The sequence below is a fragment of the Bos javanicus genome, chromosome 8 (genome assembly GCF_032452875.1).
Source record: "Bos javanicus breed banteng chromosome 8, ARS-OSU_banteng_1.0, whole genome shotgun sequence".
NCBI classification, from domain to species: Eukaryota; Metazoa; Chordata; class Mammalia; order Artiodactyla; family Bovidae; genus Bos; species Bos javanicus.
In genome coordinates, this window is record NC_083875.1 from 102,934,942 (window position 1) to 102,950,152 (window position 15,211).

General features: G+C 47.6%; 1 long non-coding RNA gene across 1 annotated transcript; it reads right to left on the reverse strand.

Annotated features, from left to right (window-relative positions):
- Positions 1–10,504: 10,504 nt before the first annotated feature.
- On the reverse strand, positions 10,505–13,922 carry LOC133253167 (uncharacterized). Its single transcript, XR_009738218.1, has 4 exons — positions 13,836–13,922; positions 13,496–13,552; positions 12,705–13,026; positions 10,505–11,630 (listed from the first exon to the last, which is right to left on the reverse strand). It is a non-coding gene; the product is annotated as an uncharacterized LOC133253167 (long non-coding RNA).
- Between the last annotated feature and the right edge of the window lie 1,289 nt (positions 13,923–15,211).

Genomic DNA, 15,211 nt, shown 5'->3' on the forward strand with positions numbered 1-15,211 from the left:
ACCAAAGAATAGGGGCTGCCTGATCTTTTCAGAACCCCAGGTTAGAGGGAGGAGAGAGGAGCTGGAGGTTGAACCCATCACCAGTGTCTAATGAGTTAATCAGGACTCTGTAATGAAGCCTCTGTAAAAACCCAAAAGGACTGGTTTGGAAAGCGTCCAGGTTGGTGAACAGGTGGGGATTCGGGGAGGACAGGGAAGCTCATGTCCTTTCCCCTCACCTTGCTTGAGGCACATCTTCCATCTGGCTGTCCCTGAGTTACTGCCTTTTATTATAAAATGATAATCTAATCAATAAAATATTTCTCTGAGTTCTGTAAGCAAATTCATTGAACCTAAGAAGGGTCCTCGGAACCTCTGCACTCTAGAGGGTGCACCAGGAGCACAGCTGAGAACCTGGAGCTGTGATTGCATCTGAAGTGGGGGAGGGGCTGTCTTGTAACACGGAGCCCTGAACCTGTGCAATCTGAAGTTTTCTCTGAGGACAAAGTGTCAGGATTGTGAGACACCAAACTGGTGTCAGAAATAGGTTGGTGGTATGGGGATGACACGCTGTCACATTGGAACTTGTACTACAATCTTACCACCCTTACCTGGCTACTGTCTCTGCCAACTGCTAATGGGGCACTTGCATTCATAGGACCCCTCTGAGTTCAGAACTCGAAAGAGGTCAGGTAGTGTAGCTTCAGGGAATCCAGAACAATAGCAAGTATAGCTAGTATGGATGACTTCTCTTTATTTACCATGAATTTATACTTCTTAAAGGAAGATAATTGGATTATTTTCCCATCACTCATTCTGGAATCTCCTGTCCTCCAACGTTTGATTTACTTGGTATCCACAGCATTGGGCCTCTTTGCCATTACTGGTAGCTCCTTTGCTTCAGCTCAACCACCTGTCATGAGCACCAGAAACTCTTTCCGAAGAAAATAGTCCTGATCACTTTCTCTAAGGCAGTCATGTTGGAACATCAGGCATTTTTTTTTTAATTGTCCCTACTCAGAGCATTTCTAGGTAGAAAAAAGACCATCTAGTCTGTGCTAATGTGAAGATAGCAAAGTTTTATCCTGGCCACTACATTTCCTGTTGGGAGGCTCCCTGACTAGGTATCTTGGGCCATGTGAGATGAGTGACCTCAAGGAGAATACAACTTTGCCTTTCTTAAGTTTTTTGGGGGGGGGCCATGCTGCTTGGCATATGAGATCTCATTTCCTAGATCAGGGATGGAACCCTGGCCCCATGCAGTGTAAGCCTAGAGTCCTAACTACTGGAATGCCAGGGAATTCCCACATTTCTCTTTCAAATTCTACCAAGTATTGGGTTGACCAAAAAGTTCCTTCGGCTTTGGAAAAAAAAAAAAAAGACACTTTTTTCATTTTTATCCAGAACTTTATTGAACACGGTATTTGCTGTTTTGTTCCACTACCTTCTGTCATTTTTCAGGTAACTTCGTAATTTCATTTTCCCAAAACGTTTTATCTTTCTGAACAAAGAACTATTCTGGGTGCCCTTTACAGTTTTCCAGGGAATTGAAGTTTTTTCCAATAGGAGAATTTTGTAATGACCAAAATAAATGTGCAATGTCTGGTGAATATGGCCAATGAATCAGAACTTCCAAGCCAAGCTATAACAGTTTTTGCTTGGTCATCAAAGCAACATGCAGTCTTGCATTATCCTAATGGATGATTGGCCTTCCTGGGTGGCTCAGTAGTAAACAATCCACCTGCCAATACAGGAGATGGGCGTTAGATCACTGGATTGGGAAGATCCCATTGGAGAAGGAAATGACAACCCACTACAGTATTCTTACTTGGGAAATCCCATGGACAGAGGAGCCTGGCAGCTTCAGTCCCTGGGGTCTCAAAGAGTTGGGCATGATTGAGCGACTAAAACAACAACAATGGAAGATTATGCATTTTCTGTTGACTAATTCCAGCCAGTTTTCATTGAGGTGCTGTTTTCAGATGGACTAATTGGAAGCAGTGTTTGTTGGAATTAATGGTTTGGTTTTCTGAAAGGAACATATAATAGAGGACTTCTTCCAATGCCACCATATACATAATATCTCCTCCTTTGGACGAGACCAACTTTTGTGTTGTTGTCAGTGTCTCATTTCACTGGCCCCACAGTCTCTTCCATTCCACATTATTGTACAATAACCACTTTTCTTTGTCCATCACAATTTTATTTAAAATCAGAACATTTTCATTACATCTCAGTAGAGAATCACATGTGGGAATGATTAAGAAGGCTTTTTTCACCTAACTTATGTGGAACCCAAAAATCAAAGCAATTAATATAACCCAGCTGGTGCAAATTATTTTCAACACTTGATTTGGATATTTGGAGAAGATATTAAGAAGAGGTGGAAAGAATACACAGAAGAACTGTACAAAAAAGATCTTCATGACCCAGTTAATCACGATGGTGTGATCACTCACCTAGAGCCAGACATCCTGGAATGTGAAGTCAAGTGGGCCTTAGGAAGCATCACTACGAACAAAGCTAGTGGAGGTGAATTCCAGTTGAGCTATTTCAAATCCTAAAAGATGATGCTGTGAAAGTGCTGCACTCAATATGTCAGTGGCCACAGGACTGGAAAAGGTCAGTTTTCATTCCAGTCCCAAAGAAAGACAATGCCAAAGAATGCTCAAACTACCACACAATTGCACTCATCTCACATGCTAGTAAAGTAATGCTCAAAATTCTCCAAGCCAGGCTTCAGCAATACGTGAACCGTGAACTTCTAGATGTTCAAGCTGCTTTTAGAAAAGGCAGAGGAACCAGAGATCAAAGTGCCAACATCCATTGGATCATCGAAAAAGCAAGAGAGTTCCAGAAAAACATCTATTTCTGCTTTACTGATTATGCCAAGGCCTTTGACTGTGTGGATCACAGCAAACTGTGGAAAATTCGTCAAGAGATGGGAATACCAGACCATCTGACCTGCCTCTTGAGAAATCTGTATGCAGGTCAGGAAGCAACAGTTAGAACTAGACATGGAACAACAGACTGGTTCCAAATAGGAAAAGGAGTACCTCAAGGCTGTATATCGTCACCCTGCTTATTTAACTTATATGTACAGTACATCATGAAACGCTGGGCTGGAGGAAGCACAAGCTGGATTCAAGATTGCCAGGAGAAATATCAGTAACCTCAGACATGCAGTTGACACCACCCTTATGGCAGAAAGTGAAGAACCAAAGAGCATCTTGATGAAAGTGAAAGAGGAGAGTGAAAAAGTTGGCTTAAAGCTCAACATTCAGAAAACTAAAATCATGGCATCCGGTCCCATCACTTCATGGCAAATAGATGGAGAAGCAGTGGAAAGAGGGACAGACTTTATTTTGTGGGGCTCCAAAATCACTGCAGATGGTGACTGCAGCCATGAAATTAAAATATGCTTACTCCTTGGAAGGAAAGTTATGACCAACCTAGATAGCATATTCAAAAGCAGAGACATTACTTTGCCAACAAAGGTGCATCTAGTCAAGGCTATGCTTTTTCCAGTGGTCACATATGTATGTAAGAGTTGGACTATAAAGAAAGCTGAGTGCCGAAGAATTGATGCTTTTGAACTGTGGTGTTGGAGAAGACTCTTGAGAGTCCCTTGGACTGCAAGGAGATCCAACTAGTCCATCCTAAAGGAGATCAGTCCTAGGTGTTCATTGGAAGGACTGATGTTGAAGCTGAAACTCCAATACTTTGGCTACCTGATGCGAAGAGCTGACTCATTGGAAAAGCCTCTCATGCTGGGAAAAACTGAGGGCAGGAGGAGAAGGGGACAACAGAGGATGAGATGGTTGGATGGCATCACCGACTCAATGGACATGAGTTTGGGTGGGCTACAGGAGTTGGTATTGGACAGGGAGGCCTGGCGTGCTGTAGCTCATGGGGTCGAAAGAGTCGGACACAACTGAGCGGCTGAACTGAACTGAACTGTGTGTCTGCTCTCTCCCGAATGGCATAACTTGATTGTCCTCAGTTAATGTTTCCATTTGATTGCTATCAACTTCAACAGGTCTACCAGATCATGGACCATCATCCCGTGAGAAAACCCCAGCAGAAAAGTTTTAAAACTACTATTGACACATTTGATCAGTCACAGCACCTTCTCCATATACTGCACAAATCTTTTTTATGCATTTCAGTTGCTTTTTTATCTTTCTTGAAATAATAAAGCATACTATACCAAAAATTCTCTTTTCTTGCATCTTTGATATTATAATGCCTACACAAATATTCACCAATTTTGATATTTTGTTTAATGCACAGTGATACGAGAGCTGTAACGTACAACAAAATTGTTTTGAATAAAGTTAAAAACAGCTAGGCCCTGCAAGAGCCATTTTACAGGGAAAAAAAAAAAATGAAAGAAGCTTTTGGCGAACTCAATATGTGAGCGGTTCACAAATTGTGGTCCCAGGACAAGGGCTATCACTCACTTCAGAACTTGTTAAAAATGCAAGTATTAGGCTTCAGTCCAAACTTGCAGGGTCAGAACACTGAAGGTAGGGCAGTGCAATCTGTGCTCCACGTGCCCCAACCCCACCCCACCATGTGATTCTGATTCAGATTCCAATGTGAGAATCACTGAAAGAGAATATTCAGATCAAGAGGGGAGAAAGATTTCATTCATTTAAAACTGGTAATCAGCATTGTAAGGGAGCAGTCTGGATCAGGTACTTTTACTGTATCTCCCTTTCAGTTCAATTCAGTCACTCAGCCGTGTTTGACTCTTTTCGACCCCATGGACTGCAGCATGCCAGGCTTCTCTGTTAATTTCAGCATAAAAGAATTTGGGGATGTTTATGCAAATAATGGTTTTAGGGGAAAAAATCATTTTCTTGTTTGTATACATTTTATCCTGTTATCTTATTTAAGGTGTGAATTCAGAAATTAAACACAAAGGAGGGAACTGCAGAATGCTCCATCATCAATGTCCTTGAAATATTTTGACAGTCAGTATTTTCTAATTCTTTCAGATTTTTAAGTAATAGTAATTTGATATTTTTTAAATTAAGACTTTCCTTAGTGCAGCTTAAGGTTCAGAGAAAAAATCAGGGAAAGCACAGAGACCTCCCAGATGCCTCCTCTCCCCCTCACATGGGCACAGCTCCCTCTCTAATCTCTATAGTCCACACCAAAGCTGTGCCTGTGTTACAGCTGAGCAGACTGCACCGACACATCACGATCATGAGTTCATTCTTGGTGTTGGACATTTTGTGGGTTTGGAAATTTTAATTTTTTGAAAACATAAATATTAGTCAAATATCTTTTTTTCAGTTGAAGTGTCGATTTAAAATCTGTTAATTACTGCTGTACAGCAAAGTGATTGTTATACATGTATTTATATTTTTTCACTTTCTTTTCCATTATGGTTTATCAAAGGATATTGAATATAGTCCCCTTGCTTACGATAGGACCTTGTTTATCCATTCTCTACATAATCGTCTGTATCTGCAGATCCCAAACTCACAGCCCACCGCTCCCCCACCCACAGTCCCCTTTGGCAACTGCCAGTCTTCCCGATGTCCACGCGTCTGTTTTTGTTTCATACACTCATTTGTGTCATTTTACATTGCATGTACACGTGATGTTGTATGGCATTTGTCTTCTTACTTACTCCACTTACTGTGATGATCTGTAGTTACATCCGTATTGCTGCCAATGGCATTATTTTGTCTATTTTAGGGCTGAGTAATAATATTCCATTCTGTGCATTTGCCACGTCTTCCTTACCCATTCATCTGTTGATGGACGTTTGTTTCCATGTCTTGTCCACTGTGAACACTGCTGCTGTGAACATAACGGTGCATGTATGTTTTTGAATTATAGTTTTGTCTGGATACATCCCCAGAAACAGGAATGCTGGATCATATGGTAATTCCATTTTTAGTTTTCTGAGAAAACCCATACAATTTGCTACAGTGGCTGTGCCGATGTAAACACCCGCTAACCGTGTAGATGCGTGCTCTTTTCTCCACACCTGCACCAGCGTTTCTTGCTTGTGGACTTTTTACTGATGGCCACGCTGAGCAGCATGAGTTGGAATGTCATTGTACTTTGGATTTGCATCTCTTTCATAGAGATGTTGAGCATCTTTTCATGTACCTATTAGCCATCTGCATTTCTTCTTTGGAGAAATGTCTCTTCAGGTCATCTGCCCATTTTTCCATTGTTTGTGGTTGTGTCTAGACCTTAATATGATATAATATTTTGTGACTGTAAATGACATATCCTTTATAATAATTTAGGACAAATATAGTTTTTAAAATGTTTTATTCCAAATTACCTTTTAAACATTTTAATTAGCATATAACTTTTACTGTGCATAGTATTTAACAACCATAGTACATGTGCGTATGATAACTGAATATCAGAGGTAGCTTTTCCAATTTTTCCAAAGGGGCACAGCAAAGGAGGATTCCAGGGTTCACGCAGCATCTAATATGTGACACAGACACAACCCTCTAGGACTTCATTCAAGTTCAAGCCCAACCATATGCAGGTGTAAGGCTTCTGGAAAGAGAACATGTAACCCCAGCTGGCCACATTTCCTGCTCTCTTTCATCAAATGGAGAAAAAAATAATGGTCCCTAACTGGCCCAAGCTCAAATCTGACACTGCCACTCAGTGGCAGTGGCCTTAGGACAGTCCCTTCCCTGCTCAGAGCCTCATACCTGCCAAGGATCCAAACCATCCAGAGAGGAGAGAGCTCAAAAGTGTGTGTGAACCACCCCCAGTACTGCTGAGGGCACTGCCGGGTTTCAGCACCTCTCCTGCACTGAACAGGCCTGGTGTCCAGGCTGCCAGGCTGTGTCGCCAGCAGAGTCAGTAGGTGAAGAAGGTAACACTGCTGCGGGGCCCCTCCTGGACCCGCCTTGTCCCAAGTCATCGCCCTGCGTTCTCTCCTTTCCTCCTCTGTGGTGGGGAACCACCATCACATTAGAGGGTTAACGTGAGGGGAAAAGGACAACACAAGGAAGGCATAAAACTGTGCCTCTGGGGAAACAGTGCTGCTGGAGGTCAAGAGAGGTCACGTGGGGGGGCTCAGGCGCTGGGCCTAGTGACAAGTGGCTGCAGGGAACACCGAGGAGCCAACCAGGTGGGGGAAAACCAGTTTGTGACACGGCTGGCAGCTTCCAAGTGTGTTCAGTGTGTGAACGTCTGTCACCCTGTGCTCTGGAGATAGTGGCGCTGGGTCCCTGGATTGCATTTTCCAAAGGTGTTTTTTGTTTCTATTGTCATGGGAATAGGAAAAATTCTGAAAGTTATTCAACCTTCACAGGAAAGGGGAACCACCTAATTTTGGACTTCTAGTGGCTCAGGAGAATCTGCACGAGGTGTGTGTGTGGGGTGCACACGCTTACCCTGAAAGGTGGCGGGTAGGAAAGAGGGAACCACAGAGAAGGTAGACGAGCCAAGGGGCCAGGAGGGGTGGGGGCTGGCAGGCGAGATGGCGGCAGAGTGGCCTTCCCATCAGGGTCCCCTCTGCCCCCTCCGCTCAGTCAGTAACCGCCTGTGCCCGTCCCACAGCTCTGTGAGGAGGTCCTGGAACCCGCACAGGGACACACGTTCTCTAAGCTCCACGGCTGAGCAGAAGCGAGCGTCAGACAAGGGGGACTATGTGCAGTGCTCTGCCTTCAACCACACTGGGGCACACGGTTCTTCATTTTTCTGTGGGGCGGGGATCTTCTTCCTGTCTCATTACTCAACTCAAGAACTGCTACGTTTTCCGACACATGGGAAATAACCACAGCACGAGTGAGTGATGGGATCCTGGGCAGGACCCCAAATTCAGTGGCCCTTGTTTTCCTTCTCCTGTTGCTCTATTTCAAACCAACACTGGAGTCAGTGGAATTCTCAGAAAGCATTAGATCCTGACTCCAGGGGAACAGGTTGGGTCCCTGGGCACAACAGTGGGGATGGGGGCTACCTTCCAAATGCCCCGGGTCCCGAAGCCTCCTGACAGAGCCCCTGTTCCTGCCTTCGGCACTGGACCCAGGCCAGAGCTTCCCTACCTGGAAAGACCCCAAGAGATCCTAGGGCAGCACAGGATCCACCTTCTCCAAGCAAAGCTGTCCTTCTCTGTGACTCAAGTGTCCCCCGTCCCGTCTAGACCACAGTGTTCTGGGGCAGGCCGGCCTTAACACCAATAGGAGAAACACTGGGAAGGGGCCGGGAAGCCAGGCTTGGGGGAGGGATGAAGGGGGTCGTAGAGGCAGAGATGGGGGACCTGGGTCCCTGCTAGGTGAGCTGTCCCCGTCACTGGGGAGGATGCACCTGGCAGCTCCTGTCTCCTGCAGGCAGCTGCGCCAGCCTTCTCGCGAAGGTCGCTGTCTAGTGCACTTACAGCTCTGAGAGTGTCAGAGCAACTGTGGAAGCAGACATTCCACTCTGGGGAGGCAGGGGGAGTGGGCCCATGTGTGTCTCCTTGCACCCACAGCATCCTCACTCGCTCTAGCGTCCAGCTCCCTGTCCAACCACCCCTCACTGAGTCACCACCTCCACCACGGGAGCAGCTCTGCCCACATCCAGCCTTACCACTGAGGCCACGCTGATCAAGGACCACCTGTCACCCCACACCTGCCTGTTCCCTTCCACCCCAGACCGCAGCCGGATTCTGAAATGGAGACAGCGTTAGCATCCACTTGATCTCTGGGGCCTCTCTCACCTGACCCCACACTCTCTGTGGGTGCGTGTTCTCTCAAACATGTCCCCATCTCAGTTATTCCAACACTTAAATGGGTCACATGGCCAGGACAGGGACCCCTCATGTTGCTCCAGGCTCTCAGAGGTCCCTCTAAATGGAGAGGACAGCAAACAGGACAAGAATCTATCACCAATTCAAGAGAGAGAGACATGCCAGGAGACCCTCAGCAGGACTGGATCGAAGAAGAGAAGCAGGACTCGGGACTCCCACCTCAGGAAGAAGACACCCTGGTGCAGGACAGGGGATGAGAAGAGAATCCTGGGAACAACATCCCCCTGCCTGACTCCAGATTGACTGAAGGGCACCTTCCAAATACCCGAGCTCTTGTCCAGGAGCTTCTCAGCTGGAATTTGGGGGTGGGGTGGGGTCCAGAAGATGCACGGAGCCAAGAATGTGTCTGACTCTGTGCGGAGCCAGGCCCACCAGAATCAGAGGTGTTTCCAAGACAAGGTGGGTGTTAAAACCCTGAGGAACAAGTCACTCATGGACCGGATGCTAAAGTACAAAACTGGGGTAGCTTGTGGAGCTAATGCAATGAGAAAAGTCTTCCCAAGGATGTACTCACAGCTAGGGGAGAACCAATAAGCAGAGATCTTGTGATTACAAGGCTCCCTCCTTCCCTAAACAGGGCAGGACCTCAAATCCACATCTGCAGACTAGAGCAGCCTCAAGGTCACGATCCCCAAATCCGCACAAGGAAGGTTAAGTCAAGGCCATGAATGGTGAGAACCGTGAGGCTCCGGGGTCAACACCTGTGTTGGAGGGAACCGCCTTCTGCTCCCCACGGGCCTCCTGCCTCCCAGAGAAGAGGCTCTGGGACCAGACTCAGAGTCAGCAGAGACCCCTGGGACCAGCCCTGGTTCTACTACAGGTTCTGTCCAAGGGCAAAATAAATACAAACTCAAATTCTTTTTTAGGGTTTTCATCCACTGAGAAGAGGGAAAGATCAAAAAGAGCCATGGTCCAAACCGAGCCAGGTCAGGCTGTGTGCAAAAATCACACTCTTAGGAATCAGAGCTGCCTCCATGAGCAAAGGGCCATGGCCACTAAGCCGCTGGCCACTCCAGCTGTGCCTCCTGGATCTGGGGGAGGTTTCAATCACCAGCTTGGAATCTTCCTCCCCCCACCCCTCATTCCTCCAGAGGCCGATTCTCCAGAATACCGTCTGTTCCATTTAGAGGGCTGGCCCGGATATCCTTTGAAGAGGAGTGTCCCCATGACCACGAGCAGGGAGGTGTGGAAGTATTTGTTTCTCCGAATATCCCTGTGCTGTGCCCTGCCTGGGCTCAGGTTGGGGCTAGAGGTTTAGGGTATCCGGGACTGGGGGCTCAGAGCGTGGAAGGGACCTCTTCAGTCTTCCTGAGAATCTACTTTGGGTCCTCACACTGGATCGTGGGGGTGGTGACAGGGGACCTTCACACCACCTGTTTCTAGGCCTCCTCACTGCACCTGCTCGGAGGTCCAATGACTGTAAATTTCATTGTTTCTTATTGAATGTATGGGAGGATTCATGAAAATGTTACATAACATTGGAAGCTTCTACTGGTGAGAAGTTTCAGACTCCACCCAAAGACATAGATAAACCAGACTTTGTCCTGTTCCCTCAGCACCTGGAACTCACACAGCTGTGGGTCAAGGTCCTGTGAGGAAGTCACAGCGGGCCCTCTTCCACCCTCGGGCCACCAGCACAGCAGGGACAAGACCCCCAGCTCCCGTCTGGGCAGTGCGAGCACACAGGGAGGCAGCTGAGGCTGCTCCTGCCCGTCTGCCCCGGGGACAGACGGACCGTTTAAGGTTCCCAAACCTCCCTTCCTCTCAGAGTTCCAGAGGGGCCTCTGGGAAGCCTGGGGTGCCTGGCACAGGGGGTGACTACTGTGGAGTGAGCACGGGCCTCCCGCGTGAGCTCCACACCCTAGGGTGCAGCTGGAGGGGGCCATCAGAAACCCCTGCTCCTCTTCCTCTCCCTACAAGGGGGCAGGAGACTCTTTTTAGCAAGACGGAGAGGGGAGAAACGCGGTACACTGGCAGCTTCACAAAGATCTCAACCTGCCCCCACAAAGATCGGCTGATCTTCCAGCCACTAGTGGGGACTTCCCTCAGAGCTGGGGACACAGCATTAGACCTGTGCCCAGGGCTCGTCTCCCAGCCATCCCCGCCCCACAAGGCTGTCCGCAACAGGAACAAGATCCAGTGCAGCTCAGATGCATCGCTGGGTCCTGGGCTAACGGCTCAGGTCCTAGAATCAGGCCAGGGTCCAAGGAAGTACCTGTATCATCTGGGGCTTATCTTGATCTTGAGGATGAGGTCTCCCCACTGACAGTGTACCTTCAGGGAGGGACTCCTGCCCCACACAATCTTCACACTGGCTGGATGGCCTGATCACAGGGCAAAAGGACCCCGAGCTGTCAGTGGTGAAGACGTTCCCCTTGCAGTCCCACCGCACTTGGGAAAATGAGGTGGAGAGACAGAGCAAGGTTCTGGGCGGCCAATTTCCTTGCTGGTGGGAGATAAGGACACGGAGGACAGGGCTCCATCCTGGACAGGTGCCCTCGGTTCCTTCCTCGGAGCATAAAGTCAGTGCCTGCAGGGAGGTCTTCAGGCCAGAGGATCCTGTGCCCTCCCTAACACTGCTCTTCGTGACATCCTGCGGGAGCCCATCCTTGCTGCCAGCGACTGGCCTTCAGGGTGGGGGCGCCCCTGGGATTTTCCATCTGGATGCAGCCTGGAGAGACCTTAGGAGACAGTCACAGCTCGCATTCCAGGTGGGCCCGCCCTCTGTAACAAGGGCAGTTCCTCTGCCTCGGTCTGGACCACTGCTCAGCCCAGATGAGCGACTCACCACCATCCCAGTGAGGCTTCTGACACCAGCACATCCTTGTTGTCTGCTAAGCGCCATGGGAGGGTGGTGTAAGCATTGCTGAAAGACAAGAGTCACGAGACTGAGTCACTAAGAGGAGGCACAGGCGTCCCGGGAGTCCCCAAGAAACCAGCAGAGAAATGGACCCCGGGGCAGCCAGAGAGCCCTTTGTGCCACAAGCTGGGTGCAGTGCATGTTGACCTAAGTTAGTTACTGGGATAATACAGCATTATCCTAGTAATTACATATGATAACTGCAAGCAGTAATTACATCCTTTTGCACATTTTGAGGAAATTTTGAGGGATTGAAGATGTTTGCATTTACCTTGGAGTATCTGTTTAACAACAGCTAGCCTTAGTACTAATTTACCCAAGTGGTCCTCATCTCTACAACCCAGGTTCAAGGACAGAGGGGCTGTGCAGATGGGGAGGAGGAGGCTCTCAGGGTCTGACACATGGTCACCTCCCAAATGACACCTCTGGGAGAGAGGAGCGTCTGCTGACTGAAGGAGGAGTGCCCTGGTTCATATAGGGAAATCAGTGCCTGGCCCAGGATGAGGAATGTACAGCACCTGGGGATGTTTCAGGGACCAGCTGGAAGGCCCCACACTTGTGTGTTTTGCCCTCATTATAGATAAGTTTTCTCTTTCTCTGGGTTTTTTGTTGGCATTTCTCTCAAGAAATACTACTGAACATGGAAATACCACACAGTATGTGATGATTTCCAGCCTCCAAAGGTCTCAATAAATGGATTTCACTTTATAAAAATAAATCTCCCTAAATGTTGTATGAGGAAATTGAGAATAAGTTGGAACGGGAGGTTCTGTGCTCAGTATTCCAGGAAACTGAGGAGATCTTAGCCACTGTTTCCCAGGTGATGCTAGAGGTAAAGAACCTGCCTGCCAATGCAGGAGATGCAAGAGACTCGGGTTCGATCCCTGGGTGGGGAAGACCCCGTGGAGTAGGAAGTGGTAACCCACTCCAGTATTCTTGCTTAGGAAACCCCATGGACAGAGGAGCCTGGTGGCTACAGCCCCATGGGGCTGCAAAGAGTCTGAAACAAGTTAGCTAATGAACATACACAGTTAAGTTCCCCTGATGGTCAGGACCAAGGAAAGGCCACTTTTTACTCACGATTTCTGCAGCCCACAGAGTGTCGCACAACTGGTGCAGCGACATACTAAGGATGGTTTTCTCACCCCGGAAGCGGTGCCTGAGCGCAGGGACCCTGGCTGTGGGTGTTTTCTGCGTCAGTTGAGACGCCCTCTGCTGGCCGTTACTGAGTGGGAACGAAGCTGTGCGCGCACCCTCTCGGGGCGGTCGAGTGGAATCAAGTAGGTTCATGAGACCTGCTTCTTTGCTGTTGGCAAAGGGAAGCTCGCCTCCTACTGTTCCGGCTCGTTTCTGCGACCAGCCTTTGATCACAGCTATAGTAAATGTACGTGGTAAGCAAATCCTGAAATAGAATTTATAGTAGTGGTTGTTTGTTGCTAAACAGAGGGAAGAATGAGAAGTGATGGTTTAATGGGTGTCAACGGTTTTTTGGGAGGGGAGTGATGAGTATGGCTTGAAATCAGATAGTTGTGAAGACTGTACAACTTGTGAATATGCCAATCATTGAGTTGTACACTTTAAAACTATTACTCGTATGCTTTGTGAAGTGTATTTCAACAAATCTATTAATATTTTTAAAGCTAATAAATGATGGTACTGCCTCTTGTTCTTATGAATTCATTCAAGGTGCAGCATTTGGGCTGTGTTTCCATATGAACTGCCAAAATTATATGTAATAATCCAGATACTGAAAGCTAAAGAAGCTGGATCATGAATGTTGCTGGGTCTACTCTGCCTACTAATCCATTCACTCTTACTAATACATTAAGTATGGCTGTATTCTCTCTCTTCACTGCCAGGGATATCATTACCTTTGATGACCTGATCTGATGAATCCTTAGAACAGCTCCCCGCGACTCCGTAGACATCTGTGGGGAGAGAGAATACCTCACCTGTCGGTGTTTTCTTGGCATCCAGTACATAAATACCATTTGGGTGACTGTCAATATACTCAAATAACCATGTCAAAAATAATAAAAGTATAATACCAACATATATAGCAGAGGTAGGTGATTTGAAAAGAAGATAGTTTATGTAAAGATACATTATAGTTTTCCATGTCTCTATAAAAAAACTATAAATGAAGCTCATGAGTCTTAAAACCAAAAACAAAACAGCCATTAGGTGACAAGCATATTTTTTTCAAGATACCCTCTCCATTTTTCTTTAGTCTTCTCAGTGATGCTGGAGAATAAGCCTGGCTGGGTCAAAGCATCCCCCCGGCCATCAGCAGAGAACCAAGCCTTGCAAATATCCTTCATTTCAGGAATGCACAGAGGAGCGCGCGGCCAATCCCTCGCCGCGAGACACGGCTTCGTTTGCCGTTTCACCAACGGCCAGCAGACGGCGCCCGACTCTCCTTGGGATCAACTGGCGTCTCAACAGTTGAGGGAAACTCGTGCTCAGGTTCTCTGATATTCTGAGATTCCCAGTGTGAGAAGCCAGCTTAGTTTGTCGCTGTTCCAACTGTATGACACCCCGGGGGCTGTGGAAATAGTTAAAAAGTGATCTTTCCCTGGGTCCCGGACCACCCAGGGGGAACTCCGCCACGGCGGAGATCTCTTCAGTCTTCAAATAATGAGCATAGAACCTCCCATTCTCACTCTAAACTTCCTCATATAACAATATAGCACAATATAGTGAAAAGTATTTTATAAAAGTATGAATTTATTGAGACCTTTGGAGGCTGGAAATCATCACACACTGTGCGGTATTTCCATGTTCAGTATTGCTTCTTGAGAGATATGCCAACAAAAACCCAGAGAAAGGGAACACCACCTACAATGGGAACAAGGTCCTTGAAACATCCCCAGGTGCTGTGAATTCCTCATTCTGGGCCAGGCACTGACTTTCCCACATGAACCAGGGCCCTGCTGCTCCTCCTTCAGTCCTCCAGATGATCCCGTCTCCAAGAGCTGTCTTTTGGGAGATGTCCATGTGCCTGACCCTGAGGGCCTGCTCCCCCCACTCCACACACACACAGCTTCTCTGTCCTTGCACCTGGGTTGTAGAGATGAGGACCACTTGGGTTAATTAGTAAATTCAGATTTCACTAGTAATTTGCAAACTTCTTCAATCCCTCAAAATTTCCTCAAAATGTGCAAAAGGATGTAATTACTGCTTGCAGTTATCATATGTAATTACTAGGATAATGCTGTATTATCCCAGTAACTAACTTAGGTCAACATGCACTGCACCCAGCTTGTGGCACAAAGGGCTCTCTGGCTGCCCCGGGGTCCATTTCTCTGCTGGTTTCTTGGGGACTCCCGGGACGCCTGTGCCTCCTCTCAGTGACTCAGTCTCGTGACTCTTGTCTTTCAGCAATGCTTACACCACCCTCCCATGGCGCTTAGCAGACAACAAGGATGTGCTGGTGTCAGAAGCCTCACTGGGATGGTGGTGAGTCGCTCATCTGGGCTGAGCAGTGGTCCAGACCGAGGCAGAGGAACTGCCCTTGTTACAGAGGGCGGGCCCACCTGGAATGCGAGCTGTGACTGTCTCCTAAGGTCTCTCCAGGCTGCATCCAG